This window comes from Ovis aries, chromosome 19 (genome assembly GCF_016772045.2).
Source record: "Ovis aries strain OAR_USU_Benz2616 breed Rambouillet chromosome 19, ARS-UI_Ramb_v3.0, whole genome shotgun sequence".
Classification (NCBI taxonomy): Eukaryota; Metazoa; Chordata; class Mammalia; order Artiodactyla; family Bovidae; genus Ovis; species Ovis aries.
This window is the reverse complement of record NC_056072.1, coordinates 297,501-319,237: the sequence shown is the minus strand read 5'-3', so window position 1 is coordinate 319,237 and position 21,737 is coordinate 297,501. Positions and strand designations below refer to the sequence as shown.

Sequence of the window (21,737 nt, the reverse complement as noted above, 5' to 3'; positions counted from 1 at the left end):
TATCAAATTGCAAATGGCATTTTTCACTGAACTAGAAGAAAAACATTAAAAAAAAATTTTGGAGACCCAAAAGACACTGAGTAACCAATGCAATCTTGAGTAAGGAAAACGGAGCTGGAAGAATCAGGGGCTCTGACTTCTTACTCTACTACAAAGCTACAGTCATCAAAACAGTATTGTACTGGCACAAAAACAGAAACCGAGATGAAAGGGACAGGAGAGAAAGCCCAGAAATAAACCCACAAACCTGTAGTCAACTAACCTATGATGAAGGAGGCAAGACTACACAGTAAAGAAAAGACAGTCTTTTCACTAAATGATGCTTAGAAAATTGGACAGCTGTGTATAAAGGAATGAAATTAGAACATTCTTTAACCCCATACACAAAGATTCAACATGGATAAAAGAACTAAACATAAGAATGGATACTCTAAAACACTTACAAGAAAATTATCAACAGAACATTCTGACAGAAATTACAGCAATATCTTTTTCAATCCAACTCCTAGAGTAAGTGAAATTTTAAAAATTAACAAATGGGACCTAACCAAATTCAAAAGCTTTTGCACAGCAAAGGAAATCATAGTCAAACCGAAAAGACACCACACAGAATGGGAGAATATATTTGCAAGTGCTGTAACTGACAATGAATTAACACCCAAAATATACAAACAGCTTATGCAGCTCAATATAAAAAGAAACCTAATTTGAAAAGTGGCAGGAAATCTAAACAGATATTTCTCCAAAGAAGATATCCAGATGGCCGTGAGGCACAGGAAAAAATGCTCAACATACTAGTTATTAGAAAAATGCAAATCAAAACTACAAAGATATCACTTCACAAGAATTTGTGCCAGGATCCAGCCCCTGCAGGATCCAGGGGAACCCGAAGGAGGAATGGCGTCAGTGGATGATTTAGAGAGAGATAAGGAAAGAATGTTGTAGATAAGAAAATAGAGGAGAGAAAGAGGCTGATATTCTTTGGTTTGCACAGAAAGCTAATAAAGTCTTAGAAGCTCAGGCAGGAAAGTGAACGCAGAGAGCCTCTGTGTTCCAGGGATCAGCCTGAAAAAGAGAGGGAGAGAGAGGGAGAGAGAAAAAGAAAGAAAGAGAGAAAAAAAGAAAAACACAGGGTGACCAAACTTCTTTGGTGAGCGAGGCCCAGTATTTTTATTTTCAAAAGGGACTTTTATACCTTGACTTGTACATAGAGGGAAATGAAAGATGCAAAGTCATACAGAGTCAGCCCAAACATTACATTTGTTTTGTCTTTATCAAAACCAGGATTTTTTTTTTTTCTGCAAACCTTTCCCATAGACAATGTTGTGTACATTATCTTCTGGCCTTGGAGGCCTGTGGACATTTTATGACCCTCTTTTGATAAAGGCTGCTCAACCAGAAAACTTATTTTCCCTTGAAATGTTTTTTCTTTATATTTCTAATCTATGTCAGCCTCAGAAAATGCTAAACAGAGTTACATTTCTCATGGAGCAAAGGTGCAGTGAGTTACAAGAAAGAACCAATTCGCTCAAAAGTCTGATGTGGTTAATCTCAAGGCTACACTTGTTTTTCTTACATTCCAACTATGTCAACCAATGCACTCCCAGGTGCACAGTGGATAAGAGACATGGGAACTTAGCACCAAGCACTGGCCCAATAATGAAATCCTACACCAGCACCACTCTAATAACTTTTAACTCTTTGAAAGGCTCTATGTTTTAGGCTTCTCATGCCTCTCACAGTTGGGAGGCTGTGAACAATCATATGCATAGCTGCAAGTCTGGATAAACCTGCCAAGCAAGCTAGAATGCTAACAGAGGGGGGTTGATTTGAAATATTCCTCTCATGTCCAGGAGACTTATTAGCTAGAGCCCTAAGTTGATTTTCTCCAGAGAAAGGTGGTTGGAGATAGCCCCCTGTTAATGTCAGAGGAGTTGGTGAAAGTCATGAAATAGTAAGACAGACAGATTCTGGGTTTGTGGTAGATCCTCGAGCCACTCTAGGGAGCCCCTCGAGTCCTGAAGCCTTGCTTAACAGTTCTCTTCCACATGACCTTGTCATTGGTGGGATCTCCCGTGCTGGCTCCCGGCAAATTTGAATGGCCATTGTCAAAAAGTCTACAAGTAATGCTGCAGAGAATGTGGAGAAAAGCAAACTCTCCTACAGAGTTGGCGGGAATATAAATTGGTAAAGCCACCATGGAGAACAGTATGGAGGTTCCTTAAGAAACTAAAAACAGAGCTACCATATGATCCAGCAATCCTACTCCTCGGCGTATATCCAGAGAAAGACATGGTTCAAAAGGATATTTTCACCCCAGTGTTCTTTGCAGCACTGTTTGCAATATCCAGGATATTGAAAAAACCTAAAGGTCCATTGACAGGTGAGTGGGTTAAAAAAATCTGGTACAATGAAATATTACTCAGACATAAAAAAGGACAAAATTAGATCATTTGTAGAGATTTGGATGAACCTAGGGTCTGTAAAACAGAGTGAAATAAGTCAGAAAGAGAGAAGCAAACATCATATATTAATGAATGCATGTGGAATCTAGAAAAATGGCACAGATTAACCTTTTTGCAGGGCAAGAATAGAGATACAGACAGAGAACAGATTATGGACATGAGGGAGAGGAGTTGGGGGTGAGATAAATTGGGAGATTGGGATTGATTTATGTGTACTGCCATGTGTAAAACAGATAGTAGGAACCTGCTGTATAGCACAAGGATTTCAGCTTGGTGCTCTGTGGTGACCTATATGTATGGGATAGGGAATGGGAGGGAGGTCCAAGAAGGAGGGCAAGTATGTATACATATAGCTGATTTACTTTGTTGTGCAAGAGAAATGAATACAACATTTTAAATCAACTATACCCCAATTAAAAAAAAAAAAGAAAAATTATAACAAACAAGGGCCTCCTATATAGCACAGAGAACTCTGCTCAGTACTCTGGAATAACCTAAATGGGAAAATAATTTGAAAAAGAATAGATACATGTATATGTATAACAAATCATTTTGCTGTAAATTTGAACACAAAATTGTAAATCTACTCTACTCCATCATAAAATAAAATTTTAAAAAGTTTGTGGCAGATGTATTAGACAAAGGCTTTTAAACAATGGTTCTAAAGATGCTGAAATAAGTAAAAGAATATGTGGAGAAACTCAAGAAAACTGTGAGTAAACAAACAGAAAATATCAATAAAGAGATAGAAACCCTAGAAAGAAACCAAAATAAAATTCTGGGATGGAAGAGGATAATAACTAAAATGAAAAATTCATCAGCAACATTCAAAGAAGACTTGGCAGGCAGAAGAATAAATCAGCAAACTTGAATATAGGACTCTGGAAATGATCATGGCTGAGGAACAGAAAGAGTAAAGACAAGATACTACAGAAGTTATCCAGTCTGGGGAACAGAAAGAGAAATGATTGAGGAAAAGCACACAGAGCATAACAAGTGAATGCCATCAAAAAGACCAAATTATGCATTGTGGGAGTCCCCTAAGGAGAAATGAGAAAGAGGCAGAGAGACAGAGTGAAGAGATAATATTAGAAGCTTCTAGAATTTAAAGAAATGAATGCATGTAAACATCAAGAAGTTCAGTAAACTCCAAATAAAATGAAATCAGAGACCTACACCAAGACACATTATAGTTAAATTTTCAAAAGAAAAAGAAATCCTGAAAGTAGCAAGTGAGAAGGAAATCATTACACACAAGTAACCCAAAAAGAGATTATTTGCAGGTTTCTCATTAGGAACTTTGGAAGTCAGAAGATAGTGAAAAGATGTATTCGAAGTCCTTTAAAAAAAAACTGTCAATTAAGATTCATATATACAGCAAAACTGTCATTCCCAGATCAACAAAAGCCAAGGGAGTCTGTGACACTACACTGTCCCTGGGAGAAGTGCTCAAGGGACTGCTGCAAAGAGAAAGGACGTTAGATAGTTACCTTAATCAGTGGGAGCCCTGGGCTTGTTTTCCTGCAACTAGCTGGTCCCACCTGGGGGTAATAGAAGACGGTGACACCCAAAGTGTGTTGCTTATGTCCATTCTACTCTAATCTTGTTCTGATTGCTGTCACTGCAGAAAATCTTCCTTCATAAAGATAGGATGTTGGAAATGGAAGCAGCCTTTTCAGTGCTTTTGTGGCAATCTCAGCATATTCCACCTTGACTTCAATCCAGAATGGAGATTTGACATTGTCTCAAACATACTTTTAAAGCTACCATCATTTGCAATCTCAAGCAATTGCCTCTTCTAGCATGTACAGGGTCGATTTACCTGGCTTATTCACAAACGGATCACTGATTCATTCCTTCCCAGTTTGGGGATCTTTTGTAATTGGGAACTAATTCTCAAACTCTTGAAAATTGAGATTGATGATCATGCATTAGCTGGGAGAAAGAAGGCCCATAATTTAAATTTGACTTTGAATGCAGACACTTTATCTGCTGGCTAGAACACAGTTGTCCTTCTCCCCTGAAGTGACAGATTGAGTTTGTTGAGCAACTTGAATATGTCACACAAGTAAGAATGTTTGTGACCCATTCTGTTCCACTGAAATGTGCTTCCAGTGGTGACTGTTTCTCTAAAAAAATATCTGGTGTGGCTCTCATAACTTAAAAACTCTGGCTGGTGGTCTACCTTTAGAAAGCCATCTCACTTCTGTTTATAAGAGAAGATGTGTGTGCTCTGCGTTCATCTCCTCACAGAGCTGTGTGGACAGATGTGAATTAAGGGCATGTATTTTGATGTTGTTAACTAATTTCAATCATAATCTGTGAAATGTTTGGGTGACATTTTTGGCCAGCGAGCATTTCTCTATAAATGACACAATGCATACACTCACATTCAGAAGTGACCTCTTTGACTGGAGTAGTGAAACCAGAAAGCTGTCTAGTAATGGCAGGTGCTCCATCCATGCATATACCAACTCAAAATGACCAGTTCAGCTTTCCTGATACATAGTCACTTAAAGACTTGAATAGTTCTGAAACTGGTGTTAGCTGACAATAAAAAGGCAAATAGCATATCCTCTTGCACATCCTCCTGAAAAATCTCTCTCTCTCTCTCTCTCTCTCTCTCTCTCTCTCTCTCACACACACACACACACACACACACACACACACACACACACACACAGCATTTTGCCTCTTTGTCAATATCAGTAGACTCGCCAACCTGGATTACTTACCATGGTGACTCATCAATCCTTGCCAACAATTGTACCTCAATATCTGCTGCTATTTCATTAATTCATCTAGTCATGGTGGTACTTTTGAATTTCAGCCTCTCCTAAGAGCTCACAACAAATATCCTTAGGAGCAAGTAGAATCACCTCTTCCCCAGTGATAAAGGGCTTCTTAGCTTTAGAAATGCAGTTAGCCACTAAGAATGATGCTCTTGGTGTAGACACATTTGACGAAGTGGTGGCCTTCAATGATTGCTTCTGATCTTTGCATTTACATTACTTTCTTTTGAAAAATTCCAAAGGCTTGTCTTTTGACACAGTGTGCTTGGTCTCTATGTGGCAAAGCATGTTTAATGGCTTCATTGGATAGCTGGTTGCCACATATTATACAAAATGGGCTTAGAGAACATGAATCACCTGTTGCAATAAACCTGTAATTTAAGTAGGACTCTGTTATTTTCTTTTAAATTCAGCTTTCTTTTTGTTGGCAGTCTTAGAATCTTCTGTTTTCTTCTTATTGGATCTTCCTCCCCTTTCAAAGAAGCACCCCAGTGACATTTGTTTTTTACTCATTTTGGTTAGTGTTAGCTTGTGGGCTCACCAAACTGTGACTGAGACACATATGCAGCATGGAGAAAAGGCATGGACAGAAATGGTAAATAAAATAATGGGCAGGCCATGTGCTGCTGCTGCTGTTGCTAAGTCACTTCAGTCGTGTCCGACTCTGTGTGACCCCATAGATGGCAGCCCACCAGGCTCCCCTATCCCTGGGATTCTCCAGGCAAGACCACTGGAGTGGGTTGCCATTTCCTTCTCCAATCAGGCCATGTGCAGACTAAAATAAGTGTTGGATTCTGACTTAAAGCCTGCCACAGATGCAGCTATACAATTGAAGTATATCAATTCACTTGTCATTATAAAGCCTGCCACCAGATATAGCATAATTTTTACTTGTCACTCACTGACAAGTTTTGATATATCTGCAAGCTATTGATTTATTATGGACTCCACAGTCAAACCTCTCTGGTAATAATAATTTGTATTTGCAGCCACTCCCCAGCACTAGCGTCACTGCCTCAGCTCCACCTCAGATCATCAGGCATTAGATTATCATAAGGAGTATGTTTTCTCCACAGCCAGTCCCTCCCATCAGAAAGCTTTCATAAGACATCCATCAGAAGGCAGACAGAAGAAGTAAGAACTACAATCCCATAGCCTCCAGAACAAAAGCAATAATTGTAGAAAGCTAGCCAAAATGATCACAATAAACTGTGGAAAATTCTGAAAGAGATGGGAATACCAGACCACCTGACCTGCCTCTTGAGAAACCTATATGCAGGTCAGGAAGCAACAGTTCGAACTGGATATGAAACAACAGACTGGTTCCAAATAGGAAAAGGAGTACGTCAAGGCTGTATATTGTCACCCTGCTTATTTAACTTATATGCAGAGTACACCATGAGAAACGCTGGGCTGGAAGAAGCACAAGCTGGAATCAAGATTGCTGAGAGAAATATCAATAACCTCAGATATGCAGATGACACCACCCTTATGGCAGAAAGTGAAGAGGAACTAAAAAGCCTCTTGATGAAAGTGAAAGAGGAGAGTGAAAAAGTTGGCTTAAAGCTTAACATTCCGAAAACGAAGATCATGGCATCTGGTCCCATCACTTCATGGGAAATAGAGAGGGAAACAGTGGAAACAGTGTCAGACTTTATTTTTTGGGGCTCCAAAATCACTGCAGATGGTAATGGCAGCCATGAAATTAAAAGACGCTTACTCCTTGGAAGGAAAGTTATGGCCAACCTAGATAGCATATTCAAAAACAGAGACAATACTTTGCCAATAAAGGTCCATCTAGTCAAGGCTATGGTTTTTCCAGTGGTCTTGTATGGATGTGAGAGTTGGACTGTGAAGAAAGCTGAGCACCGAAGAATTGATGCTTTTGAACTATGGTGTTGGAGAAGACTCTTGAGAGTCCCTTGAACTGCAAAGAGATCCAAACAGTCTATGCTAAAGATCAGTCCTGGGTGTTCATTTGAAGGACTGATGCTAAAGCTGAAACTCCAGTACTTTGGTCACCTCATGTGAAGAGTTGACTCATTGGAAGAGACTCTGGTGTTGGGAGGGATTGGGAGCAGGAGAAGAAGGGGACGACAGAGGATGAGATGTTTGGATGGTATCACTGACTCGATGGACGTGAGTTTGAGTGAACTCCGGGAGTTAGTGATGGACAGGGAGGCCTGGCATGCTGCGATTTATGGAATCACAAAGAGTCCGACATGACTGGGCGAGTGAACTGACCTGGGCCAAAATGAGCACATGAATCACAGCCTTGCCTAACTCAGTGAAGCTATGAGCTATGCCATGCAGGGCCACCTAAGATGGATGGGTCATGGTGGAGAGTTCTGACAAAAGGTGGTCCCCTGGAGAAAGAAAGTGAAAGTTTCTCAGTCATGTCCAACTCTGTGACCACATGGACTGTATCCTGCCAAGCTCCTTTGTCCGTGGAGCTTTCCAGGCAAGAATACTGGAGTGGATTGTCATTTTCTTCTTGCAGGAGATCTTCCCAACCCAGATATGGAACCCAAGTCTCCTGCACTACAGGCAGATTTTTTACTGAGCCACCAGGGAAGACCAAGAATACTAAGGTAGATAACCTATCTCTCCTCCACGGGATCTTCCCAAGCCAGAAATCAAACTGAGGTCTCCGGTATCACAGGTGAATTCTTTACCAGTTGAGAAAGGAATGGAAAATAACTTCAGTATTCTTGCCTTGAGAACCTGATGAACAGTATGAAAATGCAAGAGGACATGACACCAGAAGACGAGCCCCACAGATTGGTAGGTGCCCAAAATGATACTGGAGAAGAACAGAGAAATAACTTCAGAAAGAATGAAGAGGCTGTGCCAAAATGGAAACTATTCTCAGTTTTGGATACGTGTGGTGCTGAAAGTAAAGGCCAGTGCTCTAAAGAACAATAATGCATAGGGACATGAAATGCTAGGTCCATGAATCAAGGTAAATTGGACGTGGTAGAAAGAGTGAACACTGACATTTTAGGAATCATTGACCTAAATTGGATGAGAATGGCTGAATTTAATTCATATGACCATTATATCTATTTCTGTGAGCAAGAATCTCTTAGAAGAAATGGATTAGCCCAATGGTCAACAAAAGAATAAAAAATGCAGTACTTGAGTGCATTGGAGAAGGAAATGCAACCCAGTCCAGTATTCTTGCCTGGAGAATCCCGGGGACAGAGGAGCCTGGTGGGCTGCTGTCTATGGGGTCACACAGGGTCAGACACGACTGAAGCAACTTAGCAGCAGCAACAGCAACACCAAAAAAAAAAAAAAAAAAAAAGAAAAGAAAAAAGAAAAAGATGTCCTTTTTATCACAGGAGATTGGAATGCAAGTAGGAAGTCAAGAGATAACTGGAGTAACAGGCAAGTTTGGTCTTAGAGTATAAAATGAAACAGGGCAAAAGCTAACAGAGTTCTGCCAAGAGAACACACTGGGCATAGCAAACACTCTCTTCCAACAACACAAGAGATGACTCTACACGTGGACATCACCAGATGGTCAATACCAAAATCAGATTGATTATATTCTTTGCAGCCGAAGACGGAGAAGCTCTAAACAGTGAGCAAAAACAAGACCTGGAGGTAACTATGGCTCACATGAGCTCCTAATTGAAAAATTCAGCCTTAAATTGAAGAAAGTAGGGAAAACCATTAGACCATTAAAGTATGATCTAAATCAAATCCTTATAATTATAGAGTGGAGGTGGTTAATAGATTCAAGGGATTAGATCTGGTAGACAGAGTACCTGAAGAACTATAGATGGGGATTCTCAGTACCGTATAGGAGGCGGTGGCCAAAATCACCCAAAGAAAAAGAAATGCAAGAAGGCAAAATGGATGTCTTAGGAGACCTTACAAATAACTGAGAAAAGGAAAGAAGCAAAAGGCAAAGGAGAAAGAGAAAGATATACCGAACTGAATGCAGAGATCCAAATCATAGCAAGGGGAGATAAGAAAGACTTCGTAAGTGAACAATGCAAAGACATAGAGGAAAACAATAGAATAAGAAAGACTAGAGATCACTTCAAGAAAATCGGAGATATCAATGAAACATTTCATGCAAAGATGGGCACAATAAAGGACAGAAACGGTAAGGACCTAACAGAAGCAGAAGAGATTAAGAAGAGGTGGCAAGAATACACAGAAGAACTATACCCCCCCCCCAAAAAAAAGGTCTTAATGACCCAAAAACCATGATGGTGTGGTCACTCATTTAGAGCCAGACATCCTGGAGTATGAAGTCAAGTGAGTCTTAGGGAGCATTACTACAGACAAAGCTAGTGGAGGGGTTGGAATTCCAGCAGGGGTATTTCAAATCCTAAAGAATGATGCTGTGAAAGTACTGCACTCAATATGCTAGCAAATTCGGAAAACTCAGCAGTGGCCAGTTTTCATTCCAATCCCAAAGAAGGGACATGACAAGGAATATTCAAACTACCATACAATTTTGCTCATTCACATACTAACAAGGCAATGCTCAAAATCCTTCAAGCTAAGCTTCAGCAGTATGTGAACCAAGAACTTCCAGATGTACAAGCTGGATTTAGAAAAGGCAGAGGAACCAGAGATCAAATTGCCAACGTCCACTGGATCACAGAAAAGGCAAGAGAATTCCAGAGAATCAGCTCCTTCTGCTTCATGGACTGCACAAAAGCCTTTGACTGTATGCACTAAAGTCTTTAACTGTGTGGATCACAACAACCTGTGGAAAATTCTTAAAGAGTTACGGGAATACAAGACCACCTTACCTGTCTCTAAGAAACTATATGTGGATCAAGAAGCAACAGTTAGAACCTTATATGTGTTGTAGAATCCAGAGTCACAAAACACATCTTGGAGAACACTCAAGACAGTGGAGTACAGTTTATTATACCAGTGGGTCCAAGGGTAATCACTTTCCAACAAGGAAGGACCCTGATGATTTTGGAGGACTTGGTTTTATACATGACTAGTTCAGTTCAGTTCAGTTGCTCAGTCGTGTTCAACTCTTTGCGACACCATGAATTGCAGCACACCAGGCCTCCCTGTCCATCACCAACTCCCGGAGTTCACTCAGACTCACGTCCATCGAGTCAGTGATGCTATCCAGCCATCTCATCCTCTGTTGTCCCCTTCTCCTCCTGCCCCCAATCCCTCCCAGCATCAGTCTTTTCCAATGAGTCAACTCTTTGCATGAGGTGGCCAAAGTACTGGAGTTTCAGCTTTAGCATCATTCCTTCCAAAGAAATCCCAGGGCTGATCTCCGTCAGAATGGACTGGTTAGATCTCCTTGCAGTCCAAGGGACTCTCAAGAGTCTTCTCCAACACCGCAGTTCAAAAGCATCAATTCTTCGGCGCTCAGCCTTCTTCACAGTCCAACTCTCACATCCATACATGACCACAGGAAAACCATAGCCTTGACTAGACGGACCTTAGTTGGCAAAGTAATGTCTGCTTTTGAATATGCTATCTAGGTTGGTCATAACTTTCCTTCCAAGGAGTAAGCATCGTTTAATTTCATGGCTACAGTCACCATCTGCAGTGATTTTGGAGCCCCCCCAAAATAAAATCTGACAGTTTCCACTGTTTCCCCATCTATTTCCCATGAAGTGATTGGACTGGATGCCATGATCTTCGTTTTCTGAATGTTGAGCTTTAAGCCAACTTTTTCACTGTCCACTTTCACTTTCATCAAGAGGCTTTTTAGTTCCTCTTCACTTTCTGCCATAAGGGTGGTGTCATCTGCATATCTGAGATTATTGATATTTCTTCCGGCAATCTTGATTCCAGCTTGTGTTTCTTTCAGTCCAGCGTTTCTCATGATGTACTCTGCACATGACTGGTTACACATTAGTAATTAGTTTTACAATATGCAGGTACAGAAGAATTAACAATTACGACATGTAGGTGCAAACGTTATCTTTAATCTAACTGAGACAACCTGACCTTTACTTCCAATCTTTGTCTTCCATCTGTGAGGAGGGGTTTTCCTGTTTTCCTTTAACGATGGTTAACAGGGTTCAGGCCCAGTTCACATCCTGCCTTAAGATGTCTGACAGTCTTCAAGAGGGAATCCCTCCTGCCCTCCTCCCAGCAGCCCCTATGTTCCCCCCTCTTGATGCACGTCTTTACCTAACAATGGGCATCAGTAATGGGTAAGTATTGTACATGGGGACTATGTAGCTGTAGCAAGGCTGTCAGTTACACACTAAGTTATACATTAGGAAATACAAGGCCTAAAAATTAATAATACAATGATTAACAGAATAATCACAGAAAGATTTTTTACCAATCACCTTTGATCCAAGAAAATACTGAATTCGAAAAAGGATTATCATTAGACATAGCTTTTACCTCAAATGCCACCACATAGCCTTGATTAATTTGGTTAGAATCGAGATTACACCAAGAAAGAATCGACAGGTTGTGAGTTACCAAAGAAAGAAACATTTCTCACTGTTGTCTCAAGAACGAGCAGAGGGGGCTAAAGTCCCTCTGCACAATGGAAACACCCACCAAGGAAGTCCATCCATCGTCGATAAAAGCATGGCCCCACAAACCCAACAGTTAAAAGTGTTAATCCAGGGAGTGGTAACTGCAACTTTAACTGCAGTGGGAGTGGTTAGAACAATTGTGTATGGCCTTTTCCAGGTGGGGGACAACATCTGCTGCTTCCAGCACTCTACCCATGCTAAATCTCCTGGCAATATATGGGTGTATAGTAGTGCCTAGAGAAAATTGAATTTTCTCATGAACATAGTAGGTGATGTCACGGATCACCTTTCCCAATTGTTCTAGTTGCCGCAACACCTCCATCCTTCCCCTTTGTCCTGAATAAGTGGGGGAGGCCTCCCAAACATTAGCTCATAGGGGGAATACCCATACAACCGGCGGGTCATTCTCATCCTCATTAACACTAATGGCAGCATGTCCATACAGGGGGCACCAATTTCTTGCACTCATTTTATCAAAGTCACCTTGATAGTCTGGTTCATTCCCTCAACCATTCCTGAGCTTTGTGGCCTATATGCTGTATGTAGTTTCCATTTAATATTTACTGCTTTGCATACCAATTGGAGTAACTCAGCCACAAATGTAGGCCCATTATCTGATCCTTATACTCAGAGGGAACCAAAACCTAGGAATAAGGTCTCTCAGCATACATCAGGCCACTTCCTTTGCTTTCTCAGTCTTGGTCGGGTAAGCTTTCACCTATTCTGTAAAAGTACATATCATCACCAGCAAATATTTGTATCCTTGGCATGGCTTTACCTCTAGTGAAGTCCACCTCTAGATTTTCAAATGGAGCGGTTCTCTTTAACTGTAAAATGTCACAAGTTTTCCTAAATGGGTGGATTGATGGAAATCTGTAACCAATTGAAATGCCAACCTAGAGGGGATGAAAATCTCCCATCTGAGACTTTCCACCATCTGTCCTCCTGCAGTGTTCCTTGCTCAATTCATGCCCAGGTGGTTTCTTCCTTGTCATAGACTGGGGCCACTTGGGCAGTTAGTAGGCTGGACACCACAGGCATCCCCATAAGTTTGGGTGCTATGTTGTCCTGGGATGGCTGCTTGCTTTGCCACTGGATTGGCCAAAGGTGTGTCCCTTTTGCCTAAGGTGTGTCTGCCCTTTGGTGGTCTCTACAGTGTATTACTACCACTGCAGCAGATTCCCACTCTGCTTCCAACAGCAGCAGAATTTCCTCTTTATCTTTTTATCTCCTTGCCAGTTGCAATTAATAGCCCCCTTTCCTTATATATTGGAGAAGGTGATGGTACCCCACTTCAGTACTCTTGCCTGGAAAATCCCATGGGTGGAGGAGCCTGGTAGGCTGCAGTCCATGGGGTCGTGAAGAGTCGGACATGACTGAGCAACTTCCCTTTCACTTTTCACTTTCATGCACTGGAGAAGGAAATGGCAACCCACTTCAGTGTTCTTGCCTGGAGAATCCCAGAGATGGGGGAGCCTGGTGGGCTGCCGTCTATGGGGTCACACAGAGTCAGACTGAAGTGACTTAGCAGCAGCAGTTCCTTATATATGGCCCCATGTACATGTAAGGTAGTGAAGGCATACCATGAGTTAGTATATATATTTACCTTCTTACTTTTAGTCAATTTTAGGGCACATATAAATGCCCAGAGCTCTGCTTGTTGAGCCTACCAGTGTGTAGGGAGTCATCCTGTCTCGACTACTTTATCCTTTGTAGTTACCATGTATCCAGTTTTCCTGTGTCCCTCTTCCAAGTATCTGGTCCCATCTGTGTAGTAAGTCTCATCCAGTTGGCTTTAAGGGGATATCTCTGAGGTCTGGTCAGCTAGAAAAGACTTCCTCTAGCATCTCCTCACAGTCGTGGTTGGGAGGGCCTTGGCTCACTGGCAAATAAATTGCTGGGTTTAGAGCCTGACAGGGTTCCACACTTATTCGGGGATTGTCATATAAAAGTCTTTGATAATGTAACATTTGAGAAGTGGAAAGCCACTTTGCCCCAGGCCCTGTTAGAAGAATGATGATGGCGTGTAGCACTTTTACTATAATAGTCTGTCTGATAGTCAGTTTGTCAGCCTCTTTTATTAAAATGGCAATAGCTGACATTACTCTCAGATATGGGGGCCATCCAGAGGCTACAGGATCCAGCCCCTTGGATAAACAAGCCACAGGTCACTGCCATGAGCTGTTGTTTGTGTCAGCACTCCTATGATACTTGTCCTTTCTCATGGATGTACAGAGTGAAAGGTTTGGTTAAATCAGGGAGGCCTAGTGTGTGGGAGCCTCTGTAACAGCCTTATGGGCTGGGCCTCAACCTTTAGCTCTATTATCACTGGAGGCTGGTTTTTCACAAGTTCAGAGGGTTACTTTCAGCCCGTACTTCAGTAAACAGGTTTGTTAGGGCTTTCAGGGTCTCCTCTGCCCCCAGATGACTGATATAGCTTCCATTCATCTTCCTTTGGTATTGTCACAGACAGGAGGAAAGTCTCTGTTCCCACCTGCAATTTCAGCAGTGATTCCTATCATCTGGGTGCTGGTAAGAGCTGAGAACCCCTCCATCTTTTGTTGGAGTGTCCTTCTAATATCTGGATATGACTGGGCCACAAAGGCAGCATTTATGAGCCTTTGGTTTTCAGAGGTCTCTGGATCAAAGGGTGTACTGTTGAAAGGCCTCACACAGTCTCATAACATTCTCTGGGGGTCTCGTCTGTGTTTTGGATCATGGTGTTAGTCTTGGCCATGTTAGTAGGCTTATGAGCCCCACTCTTGAGGCCTTGTATAATGGCCATCTTATACCGTTTCAAGGATTGCTTACCTTGGTCAGTAATGAAATCCCAGTCTGGTTTTGTGTCAGGAGTGGCATCTTGGGCCCAACTTTCAGGATCCAGTTGGCCCAGCCACTTATGTGCGTCTGTGAAGATCCAGTGTCTTCCTTCCATACTGAAGAGGCTGAGGAGAAGCTGGGCTATGTCATCCCACACTGGTCAGTGGGTCCTGAAAATAGTCTCCATTAGATGAATCATACCCTGTGTCTTCTCAGAATAGGGAGGGGTGTGCCTTTGCCTAGTTCAAGAGATCCATGGTAGAGAATGGCTGATGGTAAAGAGCAGTGGGGCCAGGATGGATGTGCCCATCTGGCCCCACCTGCAGTGCTGCTTGGCCCTCCCTAAGGACATTTGCAAAACCTCTCTCTTGAGGTTCCTTTGTAGACCTCAGCTGCCTCTGAACACTTGGCTCTCCCTTTTTCCCCTCTTCTAAACTGGGGAGTGGTAGGTATAATGTTGGCAAAATACCTCCCATTGCACTTGGTGGCATAGTAGGAGGGAGAGAAACCTCCTCCACTGGGGGAGGCTGATGAGGAAAGTCTTCCTTCTCTCTTGTCCCTTCCTTTTGTTCTGGGGGTCCCCTTCATGTTCCCTAGTATGGAGGGGGAGGTAGGAGTTCCTCCTCCTCCAGATCATCCTTTATCTTTTCTTGCTTGGATGCTGCCTGCACCAGCAATATCTTGCTTTCTCCTTTTCCAAGATAGGGCCTCCTTACCTGATAAGTCTTTCAGTGGTAATACCTCTTGTGTTTTTCTCTCAGCAGTCAGCCAAATCCAATCAATTAAGGCTTCCACGTACTCTTCCTTGCATAAGTCTGACCCTGGTGTGATCCAAGTCTGTCTTATCACAGACTGGTGCAGACAAATGTATATCCAGAGCCACAGTTCCCAGTCCAGTCCTAAACAACATTTGGGGAGGTCCCTGAATCTCTAAGAAGAACGGGAGGGTGTCACAGCAAAGGGGACTGTCCCTTGGAAACCAGAAAATATGTTGACAAATGATCAGCACAGATTCAGTTACCACTTTTACTTACTTCAGTAAGCAATTGCTCCACTGAGCCTATGAGGACACAGCCGCCACAGACTCACCCAGCTCCAAGGGGTTGGTCAGACTCATTCTTCCACTATTACAGTGGGACCTACTTGCGCACTTCCCTTCTGTCATCCACAGTCTTGTGAAGTCCACCTAGAAAGACAAGTTGCTAAAATAAGAGCTGATCCAGGGGAGGGGGCATCTTCCCCTCCTGGAGGCTCTTGTCCCAGCAAGCTGCAGGCAGAGGCTCAATGGCCCTACCTTTCTGAGGGCTTCCTGGCCAATGCATCAGAAATGTTGTAGAATCCAGAGTCACAAAACACATCTCAGAGGACACTCAAGACAGTGGAGTACAGTTTATTACACCAGCGGGTCTAAGGGGAATCACTTCCCAACAAGGACCCCAATGATTTTGGAGGATTCAGTTTTATACTCCCCACTACATGACTGGTTACACGTTAGTAATTAGTTTTACAATATACAGGTGTGGAAGAATTAACAATTACAACATGCAGGTGCAGGCACTGTCGTTAATCTAACTGAGACAACCTGACTTTTACTTCCAATCTTTGTTTTCCATCTGTGAGGAGGAGTTTCCTGATTTTAATGATGGTTAACAGGATTCAGGCCCAGGTCACATCCTGCCTTAAGATGGCTGACAGCCTTCAAGAGGGAATCCTTCTTATCCTCCTTCAAGCAGCCCCAACACATGGAATTACTGACTGGTTCAAAATTGGGAAAGAAGTACGTCAAGTCTACATTGGCATCCTGCTCATTTAACTTCTTTGCAGAGTTCATGTTGGATGGATCACAAGCTGGAATCAAGATTGCCTGGAGGATTATCAACAACCTGAGATATGCAGATAATACCACTCTAATGGCAGAAAGTGAAGACGAGCTAAAGAGCCTCTTGATAAGGGTGAAAGAGGAGAGTGAAACAGCTGGTTTATATCTCAATACTTAAGATTAAATTATGGTATCCAGTTCATGGGAAATGGAGAAAAAATGGAAAGAGTTGCAGATTTTTTTTTTTTTTTTGGCTTCAAAATAACCACAGATGGTGACTACAGTCACAAAATTAAAAGACACTTACTCCTTGGAAGAAAAGCTATGACAAACCTAGACAGCATATTACAAAGCAGAGACATCACTTTGCCAACAAAGGTCTGTATAGTCAAAGCTATGGTTTTCCCAGTAGTCATGTACAGATGTGAGAGTTGGACCGCAAAGAAGGCTGAGCGCTGAAGAATTGATGCTTTTGAATGGTAATGCTGGAGAAGACTCTTGAGAGTCCCTTGGGCTGTGAGGAGATCAAACCAGTCAATTCTAAAGGAGATCAACCCTGAATATTCTTTGGCAGGATTGGTGCTGAAGCTGAAGCTCTAATACTTTGGCCACCTGATGTAAAGAGTCAACTCATTGGAAAAGATCCTGATTCTGGGATAGATTGAAGGCAAGAGAAGAAGGCGACAGAGGATGAGATGTTTGGATGGCATCACTGACCCAATGGACATGAGTTTGAGCAAACTCAGGGAGCTAGATAAGGACAGGGAAGCCTGGTGTGCTGCAGTTCATAGGGTCGCGAAGGGTCGAACAACAGTAACCGAACAACAGTAACAAGAAAAAAATAGAGAAGACTCAAATTATTAAAATCAGAAATGAAAGTGGGGATATTACACTGGTTCAACAGAAATAAAAAATAGAGTACCGTGATCAATTGCATGCCCCCAAATTGGATAACTCTAGGTAAAACAGACAAATTTGAAGAGACATAAAATCTACAAATAAGTAGAAAATCTGAATAGATCTTACTTGTGCTGCACTTTGCTATCTGTTGAACAACCATTGACAGGAGGATGCTGGAACCCACCAAAAAAAGATACTACCCCCATCCAAAGACAAAGAAAAAGCCACAGCAAGATGGTAGGAGGGGAACAATCTCACAATAATATCAAATCCCATGCCTGGTGGGTGGGTGGGTAGCTCACAGACTGGAGAATAATACCAAAGAGGTTCTCTCACTCTTGTGAAGGTTCTGAATTCCACATCAGGCTTCCCAGTCCGGGAATCTGACAAAGGGACTGGGAAACCCAGGGAACCAGACCAGTAGGTTTTGATTATAGGCCTTGCAGAAGACTGGTGGAAAGAGAGATCCAGTCTTGGAGGGCATAACAAATTTTTTCTTGCACCAAGACCCAGAGAAGAGGAGCAGTGACCTCACAGGATATTGAGTGAAAACACCTGTTAGTGCTAGAGGGTTTCCTGTGGAGGCATGAATCAGCAGGGACTCACCACAGGGATAGGGGCACAGGAAGTTTCCCCTTGGTGTAAACCCTCTTGGAGTCTCCATTAACCCTACTATAGTGCACATGCAATGGACATGAACTTGGGCAAACTTTGGGAGATGGCGAGGGACAGAGAGGCATGGCATGCTGCAGTCCATGCAGTCACAAAGAGTTGAATACAACTGGGCAACTGAACAGAAACAAGAGTACATAGACCCCAGGGCTGGGTCACCTCAGGCCAGACAACTATAGGGGTGGGAGGTGGGAGGTGGGAGGGCAACCCCACCCATCAGCAGCATTAAAGCTATACTGAGCAAGGCCCTGCCCGCCAGAGCAAAACCCAATTTTTACCATCACCAGTCCCTTCCTCAAGAAGCTAACTCAAGCCTCTTACCCTCAGCCATCAGAGGGAAGACAGAAGAAGCAAGAAGAAGCACAGTCTCAAACAGCTAACATAAAAACTGTATTACAGAAAATTAATCATGATGGAAAAAGCAGAAAGTCCCAGATGAAGGGACAAGATAAAATCCCAGAAAAACAACTAAATGAAGTGGAGATAGGCAACCTTCCAGAAAAAGAATTTAGAATAATGACAGTGACGATGACCCAGGATCACAGGAAAAGAATGGAGGCAAAGATTGAGAAGATGCAAGAAATATTTACCAAAGACCTAGAAAAACTAAAGAACAAGCCAACAAAGTTGAATAATACACTAGAAGGAATCAATAGCAGAAAAACTGAGGCAGAAGAACAAATAAATGACCTGGAGGACAGGATGGTGGAAACCACTGCTACAGAACAGAATATAGAAAAAAGAATGAAAAGAAATGAAGACAGCCTAAGAGACCTCTGGGAAAACATTAAATGCACCAATATTCGCATTATAGGTGTCCCAGAAGGAAAGGACCTGAGAAAATATTTGAAGAGATAATAGCTGAAAACTTCCTGAACGTGGGAAAGGAAATAGTCAACAAAGTCCAGGAAGCACAGAGAGTCCCAGGAAAGATAAGCCCAAGGAGGAACACACCAAGACACAGACTATTCAAACTGACAAAAATTAAAGACAGAGACAAAATATTAAAAGCAACAAGGAAGAAAACAATAACATACAAGGGAACTCCCATTAGGCTATCAACAGTTTTCTCAATAGAAACTCTATGAGCTAGAAGGAAATGGCATGATATATTTAAAGTGATGAAAGGGAAGAACCTACAACCAAGAATTCTCTAACCAGCAAGACTCTCCTTCAGATTTGATGGAGAAATCAAAAGCTTTCCAGACAATCAAAAGTAAATAGAGTTCAGCACCACCAAACTAGCTTTACACAAAGGCTAAAGGAATTTCTCTAGGCAGGAAACAAGAGAAGAAAAAGACCTACAGAAAATAAATCCAAACAATTACTTAAATGGTAATAGGATCATACATATCTATAATTACCTTAAGTGTAAATGGATTAAATGCACCAACCAAACGATATAGACTGGCTGGGGGGATGACAACAAGTGCATATATTCACTTCCACTTACCATCATTCTGCTTGACACCCACCCCCCCCCCACCAAAGTGTATGCAATCATTTTATATTGTTGTTAATCATGTTCCTATTATGGCTTTGATTGTAATTATCTTTTATTTTTTGGTCTGGCTATTGATTGTGAAAACTGATAAACACTTTTACTATTGTGATTATGTAGCTGTTACTCACTTAATACCATTGTATCATGATTGGTCAACAGAAAAATAATAGAACTCCATATCACTAAAACTAGGATCTAATAGAAAAACTTGTAATCATTTTAAAAAATCCAGATGCATATCAGATTATCTTGAAATTTTTTGAAAAATACAAATACTCAGGTGTTGCTTTTTTTCTCCAGACCTCTAGATGTGTTCCTAATGAATAGTTATGTTTGAAAAACAACTGGACTATATGATGATCTTTTACTTTTAGATAATTTGTTTCACTTTTTCTATTTCATATTCAGTGCTCCCATTTCACTTAGTTTATATTCTCCAATTTATTTATCTCTTCTTTATATTTGATGTTCTTTCTCAAGCCTTTATCAAGTGTAGTAGAAAAGCTTATATATATATATATAAAATAATATATGCACTTTAGAAAGCTTATGAATTTTTGCCTAACAAATATTATGACATTTTGATTTAACTTGTTTGACTTACTATAAATAGAATGCTAGGTTTCTAATTAAAAAATAGATATGCAACAAGCAACAAAGGTTTACTGTATGGCATAGAGAACCACAGTAAATATTTTGTAATAATCTATAATGTAAAATTATTTCAAGCATAATATATGTGTGTCTGTATAACTGAATCACCTTATTGTGCACCTGAAACATAAGTCAACTATACTTCAATAAAATATATGTATTTTTTTAAAAAAGAAGAAAATCTGAATAGTAAGGAGATTGAATCAGTAACAAGAATTATAATTATAACCCTTCCAATGAAGAAGATCCCTGGTCCTGATAACTTCCCTGGTGAATTATTCCCTGGTGAAACATTTAAAAAAGAACTAATACCAACTTTTGTCAAACTTTTACAAAAAAATTGAAATTTTTTACAAAAAAAATGAGTTAGGAAACTCATTCTATAAGGCCAGCATTGCCCTGATACCAAAGCCGGGCAAAAACTGTAGAAGAAAATTACAGAACACTGTCTCTTGTCTCAGTGATGAAAAAATCCTCAACAAAATACAAACAAAATGTAGTAGAAGCATATTAAGATGATTATTTTCCAAGTAAGAAGTGAACAGACAAGTGAAGTGATTATACTGAGAAGTAGCTGCAGTTAATTAGGAGGAGAGCCAGAGAAAGACTATATTAAAACTATGAAGAAATTGAAAAAGACTGGCCTTAGGGAAATAGTGGGAATGCACCAAGGAATGAATGACCATTTTCAGGAACAGCCACTGTTCAGTCATGCATGCCAGTGAGTTTGGATGTGAGGATGTAGTGATGCTGCTTTTGGTGGGACAGTCTACTCTGAACTCCCTGATGATCACATCTGTTGCTTTTAAAACTTATGTAGATGAGACATGTAGAGCTGCTGTGGAATTTGTCAATAATTATGATTGGATAATGGACTAAAGATATATACTAATCAGACTGTAAATGGACAACTTTACTTTACTATGGAATGGCAATATTAATTTTGGGGGATGTTGCCTTCTACTGAAGTCCAAGTCAGTATGTTATATTGCCACTCAGTTCATGAGCAATTTACCTAGACCCAAAGTACAATTGTTGTGAACAGTGGAACTGTGAATTTTGATAGTAACAAAAACACTGCTTCAACCAGAACTTCCTGTCAACTGCTCAGTCCACGCCTGAAAAATCTGTGTCAAAGATTGCAAGGATTTGCTTGCATTTCAAAGATTAGACTAGATGTTGAAGAGGACAACGTTGTCCTTTTGGTCCATTCCAGCTACAGGAATTTATGTGAATTAATTCTTTTAACTGTAGAAACATTATAAACTAGTATGTACTGAAACTAAATTTCCTTAATTTTAAAAATTTCTAGCAGCCTCTTTTTTTAGGTGCTGCCGTTTTGGATTGTGCCATTAAAGGCTTTAATGCTAGCTTTTGCATTCTTTGTATAAATATTATACTAATAATATTCTTAAACATATGATCTTTATAGTAACATACTTAATGTGAGCCCAGCCTATCACAGAAATTAAATCCCTCCATAATGCTTTCTATGAGATATTAGCATAAGTTAATTCTGAGAGGAAGTGGATTGTTAAAAAATTGTTGTTAGTACGTTAATTTTGTAATAAAATTCTTGCCTATTTTCAGTAAACACCAGTAATGCTGTTT

At 41.0% G+C, this 21,737-nt stretch overlaps 1 protein-coding gene and 1 pseudogene across 2 annotated transcripts in view; both read left to right on the top strand.

Annotated features, from left to right (window-relative positions):
- URGCP (upregulator of cell proliferation) overlaps nucleotides 1-21,737 on the top strand; it is a 120,201-nt gene that overhangs the window by 38,957 nt on the left and 59,507 nt on the right. The window lies entirely within an intron of this gene.
- LOC114109393 (NTF2-related export protein 2-like) lies at nucleotides 20,247-21,297 on the top strand (annotated as a pseudogene).